The sequence below is a fragment of the Papio anubis genome, chromosome 6, assembly GCF_008728515.1.
Source record: "Papio anubis isolate 15944 chromosome 6, Panubis1.0, whole genome shotgun sequence".
Classification (NCBI taxonomy): Eukaryota; Metazoa; Chordata; class Mammalia; order Primates; family Cercopithecidae; genus Papio; species Papio anubis.
The window spans coordinates 12907184-12919541 of NC_044981.1; the positions used below are offsets into that span (position 1 = coordinate 12907184).

The 12358-nt window shown below is 40.3% G+C and overlaps 1 protein-coding gene and 1 long non-coding RNA gene across 15 annotated transcripts in view; one reads left to right on the forward strand and one right to left on the reverse strand.

Moving 5' to 3' along the window:
* Positions 1-12358, forward strand: part of PHACTR1 (phosphatase and actin regulator 1) — a 576315-nt gene that overhangs the window by 199966 nt on the left and 363991 nt on the right. The window lies entirely within an intron of this gene.
* Positions 3631-12358, reverse strand: part of LOC103883473 — a 34041-nt gene continuing 25313 nt past the window's right edge. Inside the window, exons 3-4 of the long non-coding RNA XR_001901548.3 lie at positions 8903-9034; positions 3631-3664 (exon numbers count right to left, since the gene is read on the reverse strand). This is a non-coding gene — a long non-coding RNA (uncharacterized LOC103883473). The remainder of the gene's footprint in view (positions 3665-8902; positions 9035-12358) is intronic.

Below are 12358 nucleotides of genomic sequence, written 5' to 3' on the forward strand. Positions count from 1 at the left end.
AATTGAACCCGTCTTCTTCGTCACCCCTACCGCCTCTGAGTTAGTTCATCCTCTTCTTTGCTGTCACATGGACTTTGGTCACAGCCTCATGAGTGGTCCTCCTGCCACCAGTACAATCTCACTCCAGCCCCATACCTGCATGACTACCAGGTAGCTTCCCAAAATAACAAAATTATCTTCATTACGCCCTTGATTGAAAACCTCTGGTGCCTGATTGGCTATCGTGAGATGTTAATACCAGGAAAACCTGTGCATGGAGAAAAGGGCGATACATGGGTGTCCCTGTAATGCGTGAGGAAAAGGGTAATGTATCGGTATCTCTGCCTGCTCAGTTTTCTGTAAGCCTAAAACTGCTCCAAAAACTACTTTATTAACTTAAAACAAAACCAAACCACCCTCCCTCTATGACTTCCCTTTTCCAAACTCCTCATCTTGGCAGGCGGTTACTCACAATCTTCATGTCTGTACAGCCTCATCTTTCAGTTCCCGTCAGACTGAATTTCTCATACAAAACCCTGAATTTCCACAGCTCTACTTCAAACCAAGTCACCCACCTTGCTTTTCTCCAGTGGAAAACTTCTATTCATCCTTCAAGTTCCAGCTCAGATGTCAATTCTTATTAAAATCTTCCCAGCCAGCTAGTCATTTTTCTCTCCCTGCTCTCATTTTATTTCCCAACATGCAATATTTTAAATGACTTGTTTACATGTCAGGCTTTGTCATGTGTTTATACACTAGAGGGCACAGACTGTTTATTTTTTGACAATTTATGCCCAGCACCTGGTACAGAGTAGGCACTCTGTATATGTTTGTTGAATGATGAATGGATGAATGATGAAACGAGCACCAGCAGCCCATATGACAAATTTATTGCCATATCTCTGCAGTTGGGAGAGTGATATCATTTAGATGGTCAGGATACCTATCTTGTAGGAGACAAAAATAGATCAAAATTAAAATGCTAGATCTTCCAATATATGCACCCTTGATATAAAGCATAATGTTGACACTCAGTAAATTTTCATTTGCTAACTCAAAATGATTAATAACTAATAAATCTCAGGAGAATTGGATATTCCTGGGCCTGAGTTCTTGAGTAGAATAAATTGTCAAAGTGATGAATGACTAATGTTTTTTACTTTCAACTTATCAGCATTCAAGGGTACTGTAGTGCTCCACTCATGCTCACTCAGAAATCCAAATGACTTCTAGTTGAAGGATACTGTTACCTTTTTAAGGTTGGTTGTAGCAGAGGTGAGCTGTGATTATAATTGTGGCTTCCAAAGCAAGTGTGCCAGGCTCCAAGTTCAATGCTACACTTGCATTCTTCACTTAATCTTCATATAGGCTTAATCAATTATGTTTTCCATGGCTGGGGACAGTTTTTCAAGTTGTACACCAGTTTATGTTTTTCAGATCAGCCTCTCTGTTAGTGAAGATGCTAATAAGCGTTGTTGAGTGAAGTTGTCATAAGACTTGTAGCATAGCCTGGATTTTTCTCCAGCCAGTCAGCATCTCAGGATGGCCTTGCTTGGGATGAGTTGGAGCCTAGCTCCAGACCTTCAATTTAGGTTGACGCTCAGGAGGGATCATGCCTTCCTGACAGCATTCATGTTCATGTTGTGCTTGCTCCCTTTGGTCAACCCCAAGGAGAGTCATAAATGACAGGCAGACCAGGCGCACCGGCTCACACCTATAATCCCAGTGCTTTGGGAGTCTGAGGTGGGAGGATCACTTGAAGCCAGGAGTTTGAGATAAGCCTGGGCAACAAAGTGAGGCCCTGTATGTAAACAAATTAAAAGTAAAAATTAGCCAGGTGGCATCATGAGCCTACAGTCCCAGCTATTCAGGAGACAGAGGTGGGAGGTTCGCTTGAGCCCAGGAGTTTGAGATTACAGTGAATTGCAATTGTGCCACTGCACTCCAGTCTGGGCAACAGCAAGACCCCGTCCATAAACTAAATAAAAATGAATGAATGAACAAACAAAGGAAAAGCAGCACAAACCGAGAAGGGGATATCACCCCTCATGTCAATACTGAGTCTCACTGAGTTGTACTCAGGAACTCAGAACTCAGAAATTTAGGGTGACTGGCAATTCAGGCACCACTATTCTGATGGTGTGCCAAACATAGAATGCAATTCGTGTTCAATGGTCACTAAAAAGAACCAAAAAAACGCTATCCTGCCTTCTATGGTGTGGAGCTTTGGCACCATTCATAGTGACATGAAACAGATACAATGACAACAGGAACAGCATGTCACTCTTAGCTTTCATCCTGTGCTCTCCCATGCTGTGTTATTCCCAGGCAAACAAAAGCATTGCACCATGGATCACCTTTATAAGTCCTTCCAGGTAACCATCCCTATAAAGAGCCACAAGTATATTTCCACTAGACAGGACTTGCCTTAGGTTGAGGGCTGGCTATTTGGCCCATTTTCAAATCTCCCATTTCCTCCTCATCTAGAAATTATCAGAGAGTTCTGGGGAAACACTAGGCTGACATGTTAAAATTTCTATTACTCTTTTTGAACAGCCTAGAGTTAATTTTTATGCTGTAGCCATTGTAATCACGCACACATATCCATACTTCACATTGCAAACACAATTTTGTTTTATACGTAATTGCATCTCTACCTAGTGAAAGGATTTGAGCACAAATTTTGACAGTGCATTTATAATCATGTTTGTTGACATTACTTCTGTTGTGGTACATAAAATTACCCATGTGTTGTGAGAGATGCCATCGTTATCATTGTTTCATTAGCATACAGAGGTTGTCTGGTTGTAGTTTTAGACATTCATTAATTTGACGTGATGTATTCTGAGCGTAAAACATTGCGTCACATGTCATAGGTGATTAAGCTTCCTAAATCGTGCCCCATCATATAAAATCACCAGCCAATGCCTAAAACCATTGTGAGACATTATAAATCTAAAGATAGAAGCAAAAAGCACAATCCCAGCCAGACCCCTAGAAGGGGACCAGGTGCGTTTTGGTGAAAGAAACCATTTGAATGTAATTTGCACTCAGGATGGAAGCAACCATTCGTTCAGATCACCTGAGCTTTAACTTTGACCTTTTAGTGGTAGTCCAGGAACAAGAAAAAGTTGTGAAATTTCTTTGATTTTTAAAATGCCGTTGTTTTATAGGGCTCACCACTGGCTTTGTAAAGACTTTTTATTTTTAAATTTTTTGAAATAGAGACGGAGATGGGATTTCGCCATTTTGCCCAGGCTGGTCTAGAACTCCTGAGCTCAAGTGATCCACTTGCCTCAGCCTCCTAAAGTGCTGGGATTACAGGTGTGAGCCACTGAACACACCCAGCCTGTAAAGACTGTTTTTTGGGGTTTGTTTTGTTGTTTTTTTTTTTTTTGAGATTGAGTCTTACTCTGTTGCCCAGGCTGGAGTGCAATGGTGCAATCTTGGCTCACTGCAACCTCCGCCTCCCAGGTTCAAGTGATTCTCCTGCTTCAGCCTCCCGAGTAGCTGGGACTACAGGCACGCACCACCATGTCTGGCTAATTTTTGTAGTTTTAGTAGAGATGGAGTTTCATCATGTTGGCCAGGCTAGTCTCAAACTCCTGATCTCGTGATCTGCCTGCCTCAGCCTTCCAAAGTGCTGGGATTACGGGCATGAGCCACCGTGCCTGACCTGTAAAGACTTCAAGGAAAAAAAGAAACACAATCACATCGGATATGCACACTGGTACTAAGATCCTGCAGGATCCCTACAATCTAGAAGTCGTGTTTCAGAATCAAGGAAATATGATCAATATTTTACCCAAGTGCCTTCCAAAACTTAGAATTAACTTCCTCATGCAAAAGGTTCTGGAGAGTTTTTCCACTGTGATGCTTCCCATGAGCCCATGACTTTGGGCTCTGGTGCACTTGGCATTCCTCACTGCAATCTAATTCCAAAGTCAAGTTAAGTCATCGTTTTATGTGTAGAGAGTTAAATATGTATTATGCCTGTAGTCAGTGTTGGTATCCCTGCTGGACCCTGATCTTAAGGAGAGAGCCCTACATCTTTTGCATCTTTTGTTTTTATTCCTGGAGTCCAGCACTGTGCCTGGGACTCTAGGAGCCCTGGAGTACAATGGAAAGAGCAATGGTTTTAGTGTCATAAGGGCATAAATTCAATTCACACACATCACTGCCTGTGTAACATTGACAAAATCACTTTTTGACCTCAGTCTACATTAGTTTTTCCATCTTCAAAACATTGTAATAAGTAATATCTACCTTAAGGATAATTATCAAAAAGAGAGAAACTAACATGTAAATATTTAGCCTGAAACACATTATTTGCTCAAGAAACATTGGCATTATTATTATTGCTGTTGTTATTGTTAACAGATAAATATCTGCTCAAATTTGCTGAAAGTTTCCAAATAAGCTTAATGGATGGTGAACAAAAGAGGAGAGATAAAGAAAATAACTAAATTTGTTTTTGTCCTGCCTCCAATTTACCTGACAATGAATACAGTGAAGCATAAAGTGTTTTATACTCATAAACCTGTGAAAATTTCCAATAAATTGTAGAAGACTCAAAATCCACATGGAGGGAACATTTCGTACCGTTAGCATTGTGAAACTTCAGTTGCTTCTTTCTTCCCCAGTGTGAATCACTCATCAGTTTAACAGAGCAGATTAAGAACTTTTAAAAATCTGTCATCTGAAATAAACTGTCAAGGAGTCTGACTTTGCAGTGATGTTAATGAATGTTTTTCATTATCCCTTCATTAATGGTAATCCATTCATTATCACGTTTTTGCTTCTTTTCCTGTTCCTATTTTCCCTGCCAGGCACTATAAGGAGTGAGGCAGAATGCAATATTACAATAAATTTTTATCTACATTATAATTAATAAATTGTGGAATTATAGTGAATGTAAAAGTACTGTCATTATCAAAGTGCCCCTTTGAACAAGGCCAAGGTCAGGCCAAGGTAAAGTAGGAGCAAAATAAACAAAAGAAAGAAAGTAGCTGTAAGAAGGTGTGCATTATTATGTCAGGCAGCTTTTGGGGATGGGTGGGGATTATGCTGTAAAATTTAAGGGGCTGGAAAATAGAACCCCTAGTAATAACTGCTACCACTTTTGAGTGATTAATCCTATTTCAAACACCGTACAAAACATCTCATTTAGCTGTAAGTCAGCAAACATCTCATTTAGCTATAAGTCAGCCTTTTGACTTATATGCCAGAATGAGTTTGGCATTTGAGTTTGGTCCTGCTACCCTTGCTTGATACATGAAGTTTAGAGAATGAAGGCACTTATCCCCAGTTCAGACCCAGGACTAGGGTGAGACAAATGAGGCACATAGGGTGCAGACTTTCAGGATGTGCCCGTTCTGAGGTTGGTGCAGTGCACCTGGGAATGGGCACCTCCTTAAACCAAGCACCCTAAGCTTGTCACTTGCTTCACTCTATCCCTGCCCTGCCATGATCACATAACTAGAAAGAAAATGGCCAAGTTATTTTTTAGATCAGGTCCAAAGTTCATGTTCTTGACTACTTTGTTAGGAACCGGCACAGGCATTCACACTCAGCTTTCTGGAGAATAAATTTGATACCTAATGAGTATCTGCCAATGCTGGGCACAGGGCTGGGTGTGCAGGGCACACAGAAATGAAAAAGACTGACATCCTCCCCATGCTGGAGGGAAGGAAGGAAGGAAGGAAGGAAGGAAGGAAGGAAGGAAGGAAGAAAGAAGGGAGAGAGGAAGGAAGAAGGGAGGGAGGAAGAAGGAAGGAACGAAGAAGGGAGGGAGGAAGGAGGAAGGGAGGGAGGAAAAAGGAAGGAAGGAGGAAGGGGGGGAGGAAGAAGGAATGGAGGAGAAGAAAGGAAAGAAGGAAGGAAGAAGGGAAGAAGAGAGGGAGGGAGGGAAGGAGGGAGAAAGAAGGGAGGAAGAAAGGAAGGAAGGAAGGAGAGGGAGGGAGGAGGGAAAGGAGGAAGGAAGAAGGGGGAAAGGAAGGAAGGAAGAGGGAGGAAGGAAGGGAGGGATGAGGGAAAGGAAGAAGAAGGAAGGAAAAAAGGGAAGAAGGAAGGAAGAAGGGGGAAGGAAGGAAGGAAGGAAAGGAAGACAGGGAGGGAGGGAAGTAGGCAGGCAAGCAGGCTGGTCCATGCATTGCTGTGTATTGCATCTCAGTGTTGTCTGGCTCTAGTGCCAGCAAACCTTGTGAAAAGGGCCCTTACCCTCTCTGAGATTCATTCTCCACATCTGCAAATAAGAATGATGGCACCTGCACTATCCAAATCACAAAGTCACAGTAAAAACAAGTATCAAAAGGAGATGATACACTTTGCTTTGTGGCACTATAAAGCAGAGAACTTCTGTGAGCTACTTTGATAAGAAATACCTCATGTCATTTGCAGAACAGTGAATAGGGAGTTGGGATCCCTGGGTTCTAATATCTGGGTTGACTTTTATTGGCAGTATGACCTCACAAAGGACCCTTCTCCTTGCAAGATCTTGCTTCCTCATTCATTAAATGGGAAAATTGAAATAAAAAATGACTCTAAGACTTCATAATTGTGACTGAAGTATTGAGGGTAATGTTTAGTAAAAGCATATAAAATTATTCATAGCTCTGTCTTATTTTACATAGATCAGTACACATTAATAATATTGGCTTTAGAGAACTGCATGCAGTGTATTGTGCTGGAGCCCAGGGAAAATAAAGCGAGGGCATGTGAGTTAGCTTGTGCAGAGCCATCAGCATCCATAAAGGAATAAAGCAAAGTTCTCATCCTAACCTAAAATGAGAATTTGAATATGCATGGAACAGCTAGATGGTGTTTAGAAGTCACATCCATAAACATGGAGATGGAAACAAGAACATATATCTCCTAGCTGATTCTCCATGCATTGACTTCAACTTTCCATTTTTCACTCCTCCTACTATCCTTTACCTGTTCATTTTCAGTAATGTGCACTCCTAGTCAGTGGGTGGTAAAAAGGAGTATGGAAGTAAATACCTTCTAAGTAGACCTGATGGACTTACTAGTTGCTTACTAATTCACTAATTCTATGAATAAATTATCTGCAGTTCTGATGAAGTATACATTATTCACTGAGACCATTGTCTATGAAGATTGGCATTGCCTTTGGAGTCAGGGTACAGGAATTAAAAGGAATAGCACCTCCTCCCACAACCCACCCTATTCCTAGAACTCTGCATCAGACTCTGGAGTAAATTGAAAGAACTATATTCCTTTAGTAAATACTTACTGAATGTTTTCTACAAGACACTATGTCAGGAGATATGTAATCTGCCATAATTCTGATTGCAAAAATCCCCCATGCAATTTTGATTACAAAAATAGAAACGGAGCCTTCCCCCATAAATCTATTGCCTCTGCAGCTAGGAATAGTTACAGAGACTTCCAGTAACTCAAAAGTTAATGCAAAGGAGACTAAGGATGTGCCCAAACTAGAAGAGATGAGAGGAGACAGGGGTCTAGATATGACAGACAAGTCCTTATCAAAGGTCATGGAAATGAATCTACTCCAAAGGACCTATGCTTTAATAATAAATAGTAAAAAAAATGTATGATTGAGAATTTGCTTTGGACAATGAATCTATGTAAGTTTATCTCATCCTCTATTGAATGAAATTTAGGATAAAATATTACTATGCTATAATTCATAGAACACAAAATAATATTCACTAAAAACAATTTTGCAACAAATATTATGATAGCACAGTGCAACATCCTTGACATCATGTATGATTTCTGCAGCATGATCCAAAAGAGAATCGCACTTGCAAGATTTTATGAGAACTCCCTCCATTTTCTTAATACCAATACTTTGATATTAAAATTATTCCCATGGAAGCCTCTATCTTATCATTATCCTTGCCAATTCTTTTTTTTCCTTTTCAGTTACAAATGAATCTCTCTCAGAAGCTCATGATTCACAGTTTTGCTGTTCTCCCCATCATTTTCACTAACTTCAAGAAACCGTGCATTCTTCACCAGATTTGCTCTTTCCGTTTGCAATTGATTTTCATTGTGTTGTCAGGTAACATTAAACATGAATGAGGAACTGATCTTCAAAGACAGGATAGGCCTGAAGAGGCAGTAGTGTAAGGAAGTGAGGGAGGTGATGACTAATTGTATAAGCAGTAGGTTCATGTGTCACATGTTGATGTTACAATGGTTGTTTGCCTCTCTAAATACCACCATAAAGGTGGAGGTTTGGATAATGAAGAGCTTCTGTTCATGGTAATAAGGTAATATTCCAAAGTAAACTGAACATCAAACACTTTAATTTACTAATTCAGTCTTGAAAGACATGATCTCCAAATACAAACTGTGCTTTTTGTTGCTGTTGTATTGGGGTAAGTTTTGGAGGCAGTAGTTTAGGTTATACAAAATATTTGCCTTTAAGGCTAAATTGACCTACTTTATAAACTGCTGAAACTATGTGTTTCTAGATAATACATGTGTATGTATGTAAATACATGTATACATAAATATATTTACATATAGGTACAGATAAACGTGTGTGTCCACACATGTGCCAACATGTGTTAATTTGTAATTATATTTAGGTTATTTAAAGTATATGCAAACAACAATTCAAGTTTTATTATTGGTTTTTATGTGTTTCTACAAGCAACCATCCCAAACTTGTTAAATTTTCTATTGACACTGATTTGCCAATCTTTTGGCAATGCACTAATTTCCATGAACTCTTAATGAGATATACAATGAGATTTAAAATTTTAAACTATAGTAAGTAATCATTTTTGGCAGTTGCTTACACTCATTTGGACCCATCTTTAAAATGAAAAAGTGGTTTTTCTTACGTATTTGTATTGCAAATTGATGATCATAATGAAAATAGACATATTTTCAAGTCATTTCATTAGCATTACCCCTCAGTACATACCATTTATGACAGAAATCATCTGTGAGAAGCTCATTATCCCAGCATGGAATGTTTTTCTAGTTTTGATTCACATTCAGCTCCATCACCTAAGTTTCTTATTTATCCTGGCATATGCTTCCTTGGCAGTAGCTGCTAAAATGCACACACAGCAGATGTCATTTGTATTTTATGTACAATCAAATGTCTCATAGGAAATGTGCAATGCAAACTTCAAGAAAAATGTCTCCCAACAACTTTATCACCTTTCGGTTGAGGGCTCAACTGACTCGTTGATTCAACATGGTTATGTTGTGATATTAGCTATAGGTTCAAAGTAAATTTTTTTCTGCCATCATTTTCCTCTAGGTTATAAATATATTGGTCATCTAGGTCAACAAGTCTTAATATTTTGGACCTTGTTCATCATTTCATTAAACCTATGAACACTCTTTCATATGACATACACACAAAAAGTTGGATAAAATTTTAATAACTTAATGTCTTTCTAAGGTAAGAAACTGTTCTAAGAGAATACTTTCTATATCATATAGCAATTGTGAAGATTATATTAGATGATGTACATAAAACTTCTAAGCCATGGCGTGGGCTTTAGCAGATTTGCAGTAAATATTGGTACATTTTCTCCACTCCTCTTGTTATGCGGAATTCATATTTTATTTCAAAGGTCCTGGATTTGGCTGGTGACTAAATGCAATTCCACTAGTCAAACTTAAAAATAGTTTCCCTTCTTGCAGTTTACACTGATATTACAGAAAGCCCAGAATTCAACTCCAAAGGGGAATAACATGAAGTATCAGAGAACAAAATGGCCTGGGAGCTCGCATTTCTCTGCTCCCCAAAAAAGGGTCTCCCAGTTCCCTGCAACCCAAAGCAGAAAGAGAAAAAAAAAAAAAAAGCATTTTCAGGGGCCTCTCTCTCATGCTGTCTCTCATGTATCTTCAAACTCCGTTACTCCACTGTCCATCCTAACGTGAACCCTGCCTGGCCCTCAAGCCATTATCACCTATCTCTTTTCCTTTCTTCACTAATACCTTTGAAAATAGTCTATAATCCTTCTTCCGCATTCTTCCTTTAAATTCACATGCAATCCCCTCTGCAGTGTGGCTTTTGCCTTTACCTTGCTACTGAAGCTTCTTTGGTTGTGTCCCCTCTGAACTCCTAAATGCTGCCTCTCAGACCTCTTACTACTAGATGGAACTCTGTGCAGCTAATGGCCCAATGCCCTGACTTCTTCCTCTTCTAGAATTATAGCTACCATTGATGCTTTCATTCTTTCCAGTCTCTCTCTTGGATCTTCTCCATCTTTTGGGTTTCACATTTTTTTTCCCTTTGACTCTTGTCTTTTCTCTCAGCCCTTTGTTTACATTTCCTAAGATTTTGTCTTAGATCCTCTTCTCTTCTGGTTATATACCCTCTCTGGGGAATCTTGTCAATTCCCATTGCTTCAGTTCTACCTTGTTAACCAGTGACTTCCAAATCTATAACTAGATTCCCCACATGAATTCTAGATCCATATCTATGTTTGGATACCCTACAGGTACTTCGAATTCCTTATTCTACCAACTTGTGTTATTGTCCACAGTCCAGGCTCCACCTGCTCCACACTGTCTCACAACATCAACATTCACCAAGCCTCCTGACTCATATCCTTGTCCCCATAGAAAGCTGGCCATCAAGTCCTGCAGATTCTGCCTTTGTAGCATTTCTGGCTTTTGCAGCTTCTCCATCACAATCTGGTATGGACCCTCATTCCTCCCATCGGGATTTATAGAGTGACTTTCTCTTCTGATTATCTGTTTACAAACCGTCTTACAAATATCTAGCAGATGCTGTGCTCAAGCAGAGCTAATCACGAGCTTACAGTACTTATAGACAAAAGACCAATCTCTTTTGTGCAGCATTGAAGTCCCTACTTGCGCTGATCCTCCCTGGCCTTCTCGTCTTTGAAGTTACCAACTCTTTTCATGCCTCTGCGCCTTTGTTTAGCTCTCATTTTGGCCGGCTCCTGCAAGCCTTGTTAAATCTAGTCAATTGCTTAAGATCCAGCTCAGATGTCACCTTCTCTGTAAAGATTTATTTCACTTTTCCACAAGCAATACAGTAATCACAACTTTGCTAATGCTGCTGGCGTAGCACATATCACATTGGGTCATTATGCACAGTTATTCAGATTGTTTGCTGAACAAGGACACCTAGCCTAGAGGGCAAGGGTCTAAAATCCAGGCCAGTGGCAGAAGGGAGCATCTATTTTTCTAATTCACATAAAGGTGCAATATAGAGTATGGTGACCCAGTGCCAAAAGGGACTTCAGTTTAGTGCTTCATGAGGACATCTGCCTGTCTAGACTTTGGGGCTAGGTTTTCTTTGTCTTTGTATCTTCAATGTCTAGCACACTTTCTTGCATAGGCTTGCAAAGATGATCAATTTTGGAAGATTAACAACAACAACAATAATACTGTATAAGCATTAAAAAATCTCTTGTATTGTAGGAACAACTCTTAAGTGCTTTGCATGGATCATCTGAGTTGCCACATTAAGCCTATCAAGAAGGTAATATTAGTATTCCCATTTTGTGGATTATAAAACTGGAGCTCGAGGAAACTCAGTTATTTGCTTAAAGTCACACAACCAGGATTGGAATCCAAGCCTGTCTAATTCCAGAATCTGGGCCTTTAAACACTATAGCAACTTTAAACAGCGTAGGTACCATGTATGCATACACCAAAAAAGAATTCACATGCCCATGATGACAATGCCTGGGGCTCAGGACCATTTGAGAATCTGAAGTGTTTTTATAGAATGCAGTCTGCTGAAGAACAAACCCAGAGGCATCCTGATGTCCACCTATAAAAAGATAGACATAACCTTTCTGCACAGGAACAGGACGAGCTCAGCCCCTGCTGTTTCATGAGAGTCTAAGAGGAATTATCCTCCCGGTAGGTTAGCACCGCACAGCGTTAACAGGGCTGCACCTCCGACTGCTGACCGTAGGTGTCTCTTGCTCTGCCACCAGCATCGTTTCTCTCTCACCTGTTTTGAACGGCAGCCAGGTTGTCGGCTCACATTCAATTTCTGGCATAGCCACTCTGAATAAGCCATGGAGCCCCTCTGTCAGACTCAGAATAGGAGGGGCAGCACAGCTATCCATCATCCCAGTTTGATCATGCCAGTTGCTGCATGCCCCCCAGTTTCACCCAGGGCTCATTAACACATAGAACAAGAGATGCGGCAGACACCTCGTGAGAGAAAGACCTGCTGAAGGATGAGCAATCATCTTCAAACAACCATGGGAGAAGGGCAAGATCTGTTTCCAAAGCTGTTTTCGCTGCGTGTGTTAGAAACCATAGTTGGTCTTTATGGCAGGCTGCTGAACGAAACCCCTCAAAATGCCTGGTTCGTTCAACATTCATCCCACTACCTACGAACGGGACTGGCTTGAAATTAACCTCTAGGGTT